This window comes from Aythya marila, assembly GCF_965140915.1.
Source record: "Aythya marila genome assembly, chromosome: 1".
Taxonomy (NCBI): Eukaryota; Metazoa; Chordata; class Aves; order Anseriformes; family Anatidae; genus Aythya; species Aythya marila.
The window spans coordinates 56631283-56645323 of record NC_139042.1 but is presented as its reverse complement, the minus strand read 5'-3'; the positions used below and the strand labels follow the sequence as shown (position 1 = coordinate 56645323).

General features: G+C 36.5%; 1 protein-coding gene across 1 annotated transcript in view; it reads right to left on the bottom strand.

Moving 5' to 3' along the window:
* The window catches only part of ITGBL1 (integrin subunit beta like 1), a gene marked incomplete at its 5' end in the record, with an annotated part of 146147 nt that overhangs the window by 94032 nt on the left and 38074 nt on the right, over positions 1–14041 (bottom strand). The gene's annotated exons all lie outside the window — the stretch shown is intronic.

Here is a 14041-nt window from a genome sequence, read left to right as displayed (position 1 = left end):
GATAAAAAGTGTTATTTATTACAGTACTAGCAAAAAATCAGCATCCTTAGAAATGGAATTAAACTAGGAAATTTAACTGGGATTTAAAAAAAAATATATCAAAAAGTTGCCCTCTGGAGGATATCTTAGACATCAAAATGAGTTATATAGTGCTGGTAGATAACTCTGGTAGAAGGTAAAGGTATTAGACTTTGTTTACAGAATTAGAACTTTTACGTAATTTCTCTAAATTATGGCCAAAAAGTGGGAAAGAAAAAAAAAAAAAAAAAAAGAGAGAGAGAGAATACTCTTCACTGCTGAGACTAAAGTTATTTTTCTTTGTCAAAAGAGCTCATCATTCTCGATTTAATTTAGTCTTGAAATTGTAAACCCATTTTACTATCTATTGCAATTCAGTTGCCAGGGTTAGAATTAATAGTAAAGCCTATGGAAACCTTTATTTAAACATGCAGGTCATGAGTTGTTTTTACTTCATACTGCCCTAATCCTATATTTCAGAAGCTTGGAACAATAATTTCTGAAAGACATCAAGGAAGGAATTTCACTTGGTGCATTACTTTATATATATATTTTTTTATTTTTATTTTTATTTCTGTCTCACTGCTCCATTAAGTACTGAAAATCAGTCACAGTAAGAGACAGCTATCGGTGAGATTGTCTCCTGTACTCTTAAAATTTCTCTCCATACTACTCTGTATGTCAGGTAATGTGGTTGCGCAGCCCTTTTTACACTTCCATCTACCTGCTTCTTCTTAAACCTAACACATGACATCAGAAGCCAAGTGTTCAGCAAATATATATTAAAATAGAACAATATGAAGGATTTGAGCCTACAGTCCTTAATGGGGATGTTTAGCTCATCACACTTGTAAATCAGGAGAGGCTATTGTGGGTGTCCAGATCTGTCTGCTTTCCTCCATTGTAGCTAGAGAAGTTATTTTAGATTTTATGACCTAAATTTCTATTTAGTCAACACTAAATTATCCATCTGATAAAACACAAACATGCTTTAGTTAATAGTGTCAGGCTCCATATAACATTTGTAGAGTTTAGTTATTGGAAAGGCAAGTTATTTTCATTTTATAGCCATTTCACTGGATATAGTCACCTAGATATAATTGGAATGCTGGCACTTTACATTTTACACTTGTTTTTAATACCCATTGATATAAGGTGTAAATGATATTGGTGTATGTCATGACTGGAGAATCACAAAATCACAGAATGGTTGATGTTGAAAGAGACCTCTGGAGGTCATCTGGTCCAATTCGTCTGCTCAGGAAGGGCTACCTATAGCCACTTGCCCAGAGTATCTCCAAAGAGGGAGACTCTCCCTAGGACAATCTCCCTGGGCAACCTGTGCCAGTGCTCAGTTACACTCACAGCCAAGTGTTTCCTGATGTTCAGACAAGCCCTTCTGTGTTCCAGTTTGTGCCCACCACCAAGAAGAGCCTGACTTTATTCCCTTTGCACTCCCCATTCAGGTATTTATAGACATGGATAAGATGCCCCTGAGCCTCATCTTCTCCATGCTAAGCAATCCCAGTTCTCTCATCCTTTCCTCAAACAAGAGATGTCCCAGTCTTAATCACTTTAGTAACCATTCACTGGACTCTCTTGTAGCACTCTCTCTTACAGCCAGAGGCCAGAACTGGACAGAGTAAATCAGAACACTTTCAACAAATTATATACTACAAGTAAAATGTTTAAATTGCAATAAAATTCAATAATATATACACATATATATATTTAAAAGTAAAGCACAAGGTTTTGAAAATATTATGGCCAGTGGGGGAAAGGGAGGATAACATGAATAAGAAACAAAACTGAAGTGAATAAAAAATTTTCATCCCAGCTCTTGATTTAAACATAGTCTTTTATGCAGTTCTGCTAGATTGTTTGCAAAATTACAAAATGGAATTCATGTTTTTTTTTGTTTTTGTTTTTGTTTTTTTTTTTGTTTTGTTTTGTTTTTTTTTTTTTTTTTTTTTCGTGATCAAGAAGTTACAGATAACTTGAAAAGGTTTTTTTGTTTGTTTGTTTTTTGGAAGTTCACTTCATGGCAAATTTTGAAATCTTTCTTAGCCTTCATTTAAGAAAACCAATGTGCAAGACATTTCCACATTTCCTAAAAGTTACTATTCCAATTCTATTTTGTTTCCTTTTGCAACACATTGCAAGTTTGATGCATTGTTTTAGCACTTCTATATGCTGGACAGTGTTCTGAGTCCAAATTATCTTTCACAGTCTTTTACTTGAAGAGTATGTAAACTGCACGTTTATATATGTAAAGCACTATGTATTTTATTACTTTGCAAATGTAATTAGTATAAGTAAAGCTGTGTCTACGTATACATACACATTCTTCAAGAATCAAAGACAATATGTATTTTTCCTCTACATGCACCTTTTTGTACAGGTACAAAATATAATAAAAATTATGATATTGCTGGTTACTGCCATTACTCTCTTGACTATCAATCCAAATTCCCTGTAAAGTGAGCAGACTCAACTGTAATAAAAATCAATTAGATATTGGGAATGAATGAAATGAAGGAAAGCAACACTCAGTTGAATCAGCTTCAGTTTGTTACCCTGGAGGTGGCACAAGTTGATATAATTTTAAATGTGATTCATGCTGTTTAGACAGATGATATAAATATCTCAGGAAGACAGAGATAAATTAGTTTTATCAATCAAAACAGTCTAGAGCCAAGGTTTCTGTTAATAATTCAATGGTTCCATGAAAGATTCCTTACTTATTTTTAACCAAATGGTTTCTCATTTTTTGAAGAACAAAAATAATCAACTATTAAGTAGGAAGATCTTTTAATAGGCAGAGTGAGTATTCTTTGGCTTCTCCAGAAGAATGCTTTTCAGTAGCTTACTTTCCCAGCATAGAATTTTGTGCAGATATTCCACATAAACAAAATTATACCTGAGATATGAACAATTCCTTTCCATGAAATAACTTGCAGAGAAGGAAAAGAAGAAAAAAAGAAAAAAGAAAAAAAAAAAGCACACACACAAAAAAGCCTAATATATTCAGCTATGTAGACACTAAAACTTGTAGACACTAAAAACTACATTCCTGTGGGAAAAAAAGATTACAAACCCAGCAGGTTCACATTTGCATTACTATACTCAAGAGCTGAAATAACCAAGTTAAATAAACCCCGTTTCCTGCGTCTGAGCTGATTTGGTGTGTGCTCTGGGTTCCCTGCGGAATGGCAGATCGGCCAGTGCCAGCTGGCCCAGATACCCTTCACTGGCTCCTTCCACTGTCTGTGGCTACACATGACCTTTTGTCTTCATGAGCCCAAAGAAGGCTAATACAAATTGGACTGAAGTAGAATTCCCGAGATTAAACATTGAGATAAAATGAAGCAGTTGATCCATGAGATTAAACAGTTGATATTTGGCTTCAAACCCTCAAAAAAAAAAAAAAAAAAAAAAAATATATATATATATATATATAACACATATTTATCTATTTTTTTATATATAGATGCTATTGTGTTTCGTTTTTTTAAAAAAAAAAAAAACAAACACAAAATTATTGACAATTGTGCCTCCAAAGGCCTGCCCAGCAGCTACTTGACTTAAACCAAACCATCAAAGGACTTCTAGACTCCCACATGCATGAAAAAGGAACCTGTGAGCGTTTCCACAGTTCCACCTGTTCATATGCCTGCCAGCAAGCTTGGAAAGTTTAGAGGCCATGTTTCCACCAGAGGTCTCAAGCTTTCCAGCTGTAGATCTTTCTCCCAAAAGAGAGAGAAAGGACCACTGATGTTCCAGCCTCGGAGATCTGCTTCCCACCCCAAAATCACTTGAAGCATTAAGCATATTCTCTGATCAAACATCAGTGACCATGCATAACTCTCCCAGCAATGTTTTTATCACCTTCAGCAGTTCTACTGGCCTCAGTAAAGCTGCTCAGGGAGCCCCTCAGGTCCCTGGGGACACCACAAGTCCTTCCTGTTCTTGCCCAAAACACAAGGTGCTTCCTACATACACCCTGTTTCTGCCACAGGAGCCCATTTCAGTCCCTGGGGCTGTCAGCCCCTGCCCCAGTGATGCCACAGCAGAGCCAGTCACCAGCTTCTCACAGCCCTGCACTGCCCAGCCATGGGTCCAGCTGAGCTGTACCCACCAACAGGCCCACATCTTGGCTGGGCTTTAGCCTGTCCCTGTCCCCAGGGAGGCAGTGATGCCCAGAGCTGCCCTTCTCCTGGTGGTGGGACAGGCCTGGCCAGCACAGCACCACAACAGGACCTTGCCTCACACAGGGCTAGCTGTTGGGTTAGCAAAGGAGAGGCATTGACTGAAATTAGTACTTTTCTCTGAAATTGGTAGGCTTTCTCTGATATCAAGCATAGTTGTTTACAGCTAATACTTGGGGGAAAGCAGCAATTTTGGTAATAAACTTCATGGCAAATTGAAATGGCCAAGGTTCCCCTTCTGTTCCCATAACTTGTGTTGGGAAATTGAAGGTGGTGAAGCCTTAGCGGGCGGCTGCCATCAGCCTTTCAGTCTTCTTGTATCCCGCCCCATATATTTGGGTCAGCGGAGGAGAACCACTGGCTGACCAGGTAAGTCATTCTTCAAGGGTTGCTCTTTATTTGCAGGATGATATTTATTCCCTCAGACAATTTATAATTGAATGATAGGAGCACTGCAAAACATTCAAATCCTGCTGGCCTTTCTCAGCTATCTGAAGCAGAGGAGTTGTTTACAGAATGAGTTTAGTGATTTTATTACAATTTAATGCTACACATAACAATAAAAACATATCAAGCGGAAGGCTTTCCTGGTTCTCCAGTCTGTACGAGAGAGAAGGAAGGACTCCTGCAGTGTGCTGAGTTGCTCTCGACAACAGAGATGCAGAAACCGAGAACAGCCTGTTGAAAAAATCAGCTATGTAGCATCAGTGGCCACTTACTGCAGTAAAGTCAAGGTTTCTAAACTGGAGGTACTAGAAGACATTTTCTCAAAAGGGCTGCTTTTAGTTCATCAGTGGGTACCTGAAGGAAAAGTAGCATTAATGTGAAGTTTGTAGCTCACCTTTAAGAGTTTAATTACTAAACTGAGGAGCTAATAAAGGACTATATGGCTAAAATATGTACAGTTAAGTACAAACTGATTTTAAACGTAACCAGCCTATCTAATCACTCAATTTATCTTTTTTTTTCAAACATTTTTTTAGGGGTAAAGTTATGGCATTCATATTGCATATTTAAGATGAATTCAGGTAGTACTGAAGACTAGCACAGGTCAACACCACAAACTTTGCTTAAGGAATGGGTGAGTTGCCTGTAGTACTGTTTGATTTGCTATGTAAGAAGTGTGGCCAGGCTACCATTCAATGTCTGGAGAGGGTGCCACCTGCATGTCCTTGCATTTATCTTAAAAAATATATCATATTGTCATATCAATGTCCTTTTGCTTGACAGCAAAAATGACCCATGATGTTTACCTTTAAAATAATCCTGTAAGAGGTCTAAAGGCCATAATGTTGGTGAACCTCAACACAGACAGAATCCATGCTGCCTACTGTGCCCTGATTAGAGGTCTAGTTGATGCTGCACAGCTTGGGGCTTCTAGCATCTGAAGGAGCTTAAGATTATTTGTGCTATACCCTTTTCCCTCTTGTGTTATCTCTAATAAAAGGTATTTTAACAAATATCTTACAGAGTGCCTTTCTTACTGTGATCCATAATAAACACTAGCACAGGTGTTAAAATTCTCCCTAGAATTCCCCTAAAAATAATTAAAACAAAAAACAAAACAAAACAAAAACAAACAAACAAACAAAAAAACAGATCTACAGTTTGCTGGCTAGCAGCTTGTTAAACAAGCTGGCAATAAACACACCAGTTACATAAATATTCCATGGAACATGTCAGCTGGGTAAGACAATTCCACAGAGTACAAGAATGAGCCTTAGATATTAGTCAGAGTGTGGTAAACCTAATGCTGAAAAGGTCAAAATGACAAACCTGGCATGATCTGTATATGAGCTGCATACAGGAGAACCTATGCTTAATTCAAGCCAACTCACTGCACAAAGCATATTCAATGATTGTATAGTCACCATCGAGTCAGGAACTAACAAATTTATGCTACATCTCCTTTGCATGGTGAACTGCTGGGGAGAATAGAGGACACATAGTCATACAACAAATACAGGCTTCTGACAATGACTATGTATAAGTGAAATTTAGCAGTATCATGAAGAGTTATCATTACTCAGTAACTGTTTTTGAGGAATGACTAACTGGACATTCAAGGACTTTTTTCAAACCAATGATCTCCTGGAAGATATACTTTCATTTTTGAAGCAAATATATTTAATGTTTTCTAACAATAATAGAATAAATGTTAATATTTGCTATTGAAGTTGTGTATGTGCCTTGCAAAACATCATTTTTCCAAAACTCTTCATGATAAGCATATTAGTGAATTGGAATGGATATTAATTTTATTTAATGATGTTTTTACATATGTAGCAAATTACAGGATATACTTGTACATTCTTCCTACAGCTTTTGTTGAAAAGCTTAGTTTGAAATAAATTCTTTGTGGACATGCTTCACACAGCAGCATCTCAACAAAAAAGCATAAACGAAGTTAATGAGTTCCTCAGATTTAAATCAAAACATATTTTTCAGTCTTTTGGTTAAACCGGAAAGTTCTCTAGTAATTTATGAATCCCTAAGCTGAAATCATAAAGATCATTAACTGACTCCTTTAGACTTGTGTCTGGCTTCTCCCTCTACAAAACAATGCAGATTCACACTTGACATAGAAAATACAAATAGGAAACAACAGTTCAATATCCTGTCACAGCATAGATTTAAATTGTGAAATACCAGCTATTAATCCTTGGAACTGAGTCACTAACCTCTCTAAAACTTTTGTTAGCACATGGGGAGAATTCATGATGGAAGGAAGAGGTGTATAAAACTGCATTATTCATGCATGTACTAGCTTGCAGTAATATTGGAAACAAACAAACAAAAAAACACCTGAGCATTGCACATAATTTCAATAGTCCATTATTGGGGTGAAACAACAACAACAACACACATAGGTACATTAAAATCTCATTTTAGAAAGTTTTGGAAATATCAGAGCACCTAACAGGGGCACACACCAGTATTCCAGTGAAGGGCATGGGTCAAACGTGAAATATAATTCTGAGCACATTAAGAAATGCCCACCTTTATCCACTCTTTTCAGTACTGCCAAATGTTAAACTTGCTTCTCATTATTTATTTTGGATATACTCTTCTTTCACTCTACTGCTAGGTATTAGGTTTTGCTTCCCTTGCATTTTGAACATTAATCATTTTTTAACAGTGTCTATTTTTTCCCTATGTTTTTAAAAAGGATAAATATCCGAGAACTTTTAACCTGCTCAGAGACCATGGGGTTCTTTTACATTTTTTAGAAAATTCTGAAGTTCAGCAAAATAAGACTGATCCCATTTCCTAGAACATGCCTTCAGTTGAAAGTTTGTTCCTACAGTCTAGCCAAACCACCTGCAGCACCTCCTGTTGTTATCACAGTCTCCAAAGTACAGACTTGCCAATTTGCCAAGTTGGTCACTGGCTCCTTGATGAAACTAAAATAGACATGACTTTCAAAAAATGCTGTATAGTATTTGGGAAATTTTATCCCTAACCTAACAGAGACGGAAGATTAAAATATTTTGCAGTTGTAGTCAATTTTTTAAAAAGGCCAAGTCTGGATCGGTAGCATCCTGACTTCTAAGAATGTTCTAAATCCAATAACTTGATTTGACCAGGAGGGCGCAGCGAATGGAGTAATGGGAGGATCAGTGAAGAGAAGGTAGCAGAAATAAGGTTTTCAAAACAAGATTCTTTAACAAATCCTTGCACCTTCTTTGCAAATAGGAAGAATAGCAGAGAGAAGGAGGGGAGGTGATTAAAAAATAAAATTTGACCTTTTTTCCAGTTGTTTATTGGGAGGGGACTACGAAAACACTTTAGATTAGTCTGGGATCTGGGTATTGTTAATTCTTACATGGCCCTTCAATTCCTCCCATGGAAAAGAATTCACAAGAGCTCCTTAGCAAAGTTGAACCTGCATCACCCTAAGCTTGTCTAAATTCAAAGGGAGAGATAGAGGTGGCTCCACTAAGGGGTTAGATTTGATTCACATCTTAAGTAGGCCTACTTATTTTCTGTGGAAGTCTGTCTCTGTTAACCATAACAGGATGTCCGTTATTTTTGCTTTCAGATCCCTAGACATCTTGTAGCAAATATGACACTTTTCAAGAAAATTCATCTATTTTGTCAAATATATGTTTGAACCTGATTTTTTCAGTTGCCTTTTGTGAAAACTTTACATACAGTACGAGTCCCCTTGCACACTTGCACAGCACAATCTGCAAACCTATGTAAGTGTTTCAGCAAGGTTATTGGGTTCCTAACATAAGTGCCTCAGGTTTGGCACTAAAATTGTGTAGGAACTTTCAAATGTTTCAACTTTGCTCAGAACTTTCTTTAAAAGACAACGTCAGAGAAGATAGGGAGAGGAAAACTAATACACTTCTTTTGCAGAGTGGGCACTACTGTATTATTTAGTCTTTACATCAGGTAACTTAACGAAGAGAATAATGAAAAACTACTTGTCCAGAGACACAGGGAGAAAATAACTGGCAGGTGGGAATGGGGCTCCAACAGCTATAGTATGTACAGATTACCATCCTTTTAAAAAAAGAGTAATCAGCACAGTATTATACATTTTTAAAATACCAGAGACTGCAATTCATGGCAAACTGACATTAATTCTATTTTTATTCCTTGGTTTGAAATAAATCAGAGAAATCTCTTAAACTAGATTCATAATGGAGAAAAGGTGAACAGATTGCTTTATTTCTTCCTAAAACATTATGTTTCAGATTCCTAGTGTAAAAAACTATTCCTAGGTGTGGGTGGTATAATTGAACTAATCAGCCCCTTTATGTTGTTATTCTCCTTGATGCACATTTAAGTTTAGAGCTAATAAGTAGTGAATTTAGCAAAAAATCCAAACAATTGAATGACATTTTCCATTCCTGAGAAAGTATGAAGCATTGGGAAAAGTATATTTCAAAGTTCTAAAGTAATTTTAGGTGAGTCCTGAATTCTTTCCATTTCAGATGCTTACATAGTTCAATTATCATATCATCTTAGCATATCATTATGTTCTACCAGGTGTTTGTGTGGCCACTTACATTCACAGTACCCAAAAATTGTGGGGGGAGAAAATTACCCATGCTTTACAAATTGGGAATTAAATGTGGTGGAAAACATACAACTGTGTTTAGCTAATGTGCTGAAGGTATCCATATAGCAGAATGAGACAAGCTTCGTCTCCACACTCAGTTCATGTCAATCAGTGGTCTTCTCCCTACACCTTGCACTGTGCATTTTCTTTCTTCTTAGAGATCATACAGAATGCATCCTGAGAGGAGAGAAGTAAATAGAAGAGTATGTCCTTCTGAAGTCAAAGACAACGTTCACATTGATTTAAATTTGTCAGGTTTCATTCTCAAGTCTAATCACAGAATCACAAAACTGTAGGGATTGTAAGGGACCTCGAAAGATCATTCTGCTCAAGACATGCAAGTCCTCTCATCAAAAGAAATGATCAAGGGATCTTCAAAACCTCAGTGGTTTTCCTTGAGAACGGAAGGCTATTCTCACAAAAGGGATGTAACTGTTATTAAGAAATATTTTGCATACACAGACAAAAAGACAGATTCTCTGTCAACTTTGGGAAGAGAAGATTACAAATAACTTTGGAGGAAATAGATGGGAAAGGAAGAGCAAAAATCTCTCTCTCAAATTAGAGATTCAGTAAACAAGACTCCTATTGTTCCTCTAAATCTGAGATGAAGATGATGAATATTTTAAAGACAATAGAAAAAAGGAGTCAAACCATTAGTTACAGCACAAACTGTAACCACAAGTTACAAAAAGACCCTGGCCAGTCAGGGAATTAAATGGTTATTAATAGAGTTTTAAAGAGAAGACAAAAAGAAAGAAACTAACTTGAAACAAGAACATAATGGAGTCACAGAAAATAAAATTGCTAAAATAGTACTTTGAAAGATAAAACCAGTTCTAAGTTCCCTTGTTCCACTTTTTGGTAGCATAGCTTTAATTCACAAAGTTTTTCAAATGTTTAACCCTGGCATTTTTCATACTCTGTGGAAAATCATTTATCACAGAAATTAATAATGTCTGCTTATTAGGGATATATTACTTGTTCTAGGAAGTAGATCAATTTGAAAGATAGATTAGACAAGGTCAACAAATTCATGTCAACATTCTGAAACTTATGAATATAGATAAGTGTAAGACCAACAAGGATGGCACAGACCAACAAAAGTGAACGACAGATCAACACAACTATTTTGCAGAGGGTACTTGAAATACTGAAAGCTGAGAAGATCATATTTTTCCTTAAGAATTTAATAACATCATAAAAAATTAATAACAACCAATATCCACCATAGAGAATAATAATAACAACAACAATGTATTAAGAAAAGAAAAGGCTGAAAAAGCTGGGGAAATAAAGTCAGAGCTGTTTTAAGTGCATAAGGATTATGGCTGCAGAAGTAGGCAGTGAGCAGAATAAAATACAGTGTGCATAGTGAACCTGGGAGCAAAGGAAGAAAAAATGATGGAAAATACGTAAATAAAATTAAAAAAAAAAAAAAAAAAAAAAAAGCAGTGATGGATGAGTAGAAAGGACTGGGATACAACGTGGAATACAGTGAACAAAGCAGCAAAATGATAGAGAGGATTCAGAACAAACACAGGACATAAAATAAAAAGGGAAGGTGGGGAAAGAGAGAGAACTGTTAAAAGAATAAATTGTTAAAAGAAACTGGAAGAAAGCAGTGGCACAGGGAGGAAAATGCAAACAAAACAAACAAACAAATCAAAAAGCATAATAAAATAGGTTGCCAAAAAAAGTCAACCTTGTCAGTCAAAAGGGTGAGATGTAATCACATCAAGAGGCAGTTCTGGCCTTCTAGAAGATATTCTCAAACAGAATATAATTACCCTAAAGGAAATGTCTTTATAATAATAAGAATTAACAAATCAATAGAGGAACTGTTCAATTTTCTTGCCATTAGTTCAAATTTATGTTTCCTGCAAAGAATGTCTGAATGACAATCACTGAGCAAAGCAGAATCTCATTTCTATTACAGTTGCCAATCAAAGTTACAAAGCTACAAAATGTATATGACTGGGATCTTTGGTAGATACCTACAATATAACAGTCCACAAGAGAAAACAGTGTTATTTCATAATGGAAGAAAGAATGTTTTATTCTTTGACTGGATATAAATTTGTCAAACATTCTCTGTTACAAATATCTTTAAAAGTATGTGTAACTAAGTGTGTGACATGTTCATGAAATAGGTGAATCTAAATGAACTTGGGGAAAACACTGCTAGGTTTAATTCCACTTAAACAGTTGATATTTTTCAGATCTTGGAAAAGCTCATACAAACAGAACACAAAAATAATTTTCTTGACAATTTTCTTTCATATAAAACAACTGATTACTTGCTAGTTTATTGGTATTTTTTATGAACACCCTAAAGAATGCGTTCCTATGAGCTCTCCAGTCCTCAAAACACATAATATTTGTCCTTGCACTGCCGTGTCCACAGCATGCAATGGAGTAGAAGCAAATGCTGAACTCATTCAAAATGCCAGCTAAATTATTTTGCTACATCCACACCCCTACCCATAGCATTTGAATAAGGCTTCTGATTTTCAAAAGCCAAACTGTGTATATTCCAGAGCAACTGTGAGTTTTGAAATCAATGGGCATTAGGGGTGCTCAGTACACTCCAGTAAAAAAAATGAAGAAATGTTTATTTTTTCCCCACATGAAGCTGACAGCCTACAGAAGCAGCGGGGTTTACGTTTTGCAGGCATGAATTACTGGTTGGGAAAATAAGTTTACATTCATTTTAGAAATACATCCCAGGGAAACTGTATTGGAAGCATTTTAGCATGCATACTAGTTAAATTGACAGATCTTTGCAGATTACTTTTAAGTGCTATGTTGGTAGGCAGAATTTGCCTAGCAACAAGTGCCAGATTTCGTTCCATTTCCTGTGCATACAATAGAGGTCCATAAATTGCTTCAGGCTGTAGGCATTCAGGAAAGATAACTGCTGCTCAGAATGCATCTAGTCATAAAATTTCTTGCACACAAATACTGTACGTAAACTCTTTACATAGGCGAACATGTCTAAAGATAAGTTTGAGGGGCTGGCTGTTTGTTTACATGTTTTGTTTTGTTTTTCCCCCAAGGCATGTGGTTTGGAATGAATTCATCCTCTAAAGGGAAAGTTACATTGAATATAAGCAAAAATATTTTTACAAACATTTTTAGAAAGAAATGACAATATATGAATATCCCTAGATGCCAAGGAGACCAAATGTAGAAATATTTAAAATGTCAGACTGTAAAGCAGAAAATCAGTAGTACCCAAATACTAATAGGGAACTAGCCAAATACAACTGTTTACTGAATGCCTGATGGTTAGAAATTAAATCTATGTGAAAAATAATGTCTTCTAACACAAACTGAACAACCTGACTATGGAAAACACCAGCAGAAGGAATGTCCTTTAACAAAAAGAGAGTCTACTGATAATGAAAAGAGAATGTTAAAAAATTTTAGGATGGATATTCTACATGAAAGTAGGTATTTTGAAAAAAAAATATATATTAAAAAAATAAATCTCTGCAGTCTTCAGTAAATCATGTACATGTCTCCTCACTTCTTTCAGTTTCCAGCTGTCCTTCTGGAACATAGCCTGCTCTCCCCATCATTTGTCAAATTTACTGCTTTTGAATGTAGTACACAGGTGACTTGAGGGACAACTCAACATTACTTTTCCAAGTAATCAAATTACATAAAATTCTTTAAAATCTATCCTACCTTCATTTGCTGTCTGAACCACACTGGGACAATTGCCAAAAAGAAAGTAAATGGAGCATATGTAAATGAAAATGACATCTCCCTAGTGCTCAATTTATAAGCATAATACAAATTATAATATGAATTTCATCCTTGCATGGCTGGTGTTTTAATATTGAGATTACAAAATATGTGAATAGGACAATTATTTCATTTTCAGTATCTACCAATATCTTTCTTGTACTTCAGTGGGATTTGGACCAAGACCTGAACAGCTGCTAAATTGTTGGGGTCTTTCCCTTTTTGGAACTGTTTTTTCTCTGCATTAATATGAACAGTCTCAAGAAATACCTCCAGACCTCCCAGCATTATCGTATAACAGATCAGGATGATTTAGGCTGGATTACCCAGGAGAATACGTGTAGGGACAAGAAATACAAAACTCCATTTTTCTTTCCTTGGAGTGCCTCCTGGGAATTGGCTGGTCACTTTTCAAGAACCACCTCTAAAAAGCCCAGGTGCAGGTAATCCCTTTGTGTATCAAACCAATTAGGCAGGGCAGAAGTTTGACTAAACAGGGAACTCCTCCTGGAACTTGGGCAGAAAAAGAAAATATAGGACCCCTAGAAACAAGGCAGCTTCACAGCTGATTAGAGAGCTGCAGTTCACATCTGCAGGGAGAAAACAAGAAGAGTCAAGGTTCAACTTGAGATGGCATTGGCCACTTTTAGTGGTGCTACTTTGCTAGGCAGCTGAACTCCATCGCAACTGCTCTCTCACTCCTGCTGCTTAGAAGTGGAGGGAAAGAAGAAAAAAAAGAAAACAAACAAACAAAAAAAACCCCACAAACATAGGTACATAGGTTGAGATAAGGATCTGCCGTTCTCCTGTTGTTCGGGAGGACAGATGTCTTCATAATGAGAGCCCACCCCCTTCCCCTTTCCCACCTTTTATTGCTGAGTGTGACGGCATGGAATATCCCTTTGGTTGGTTTAGGTCAGCTGCCCCGGTGATGCCTCCTCCCCGCCTCCAACCTACTGGCTCTTGGGGGGTTGGAGGGAGCTCTGAT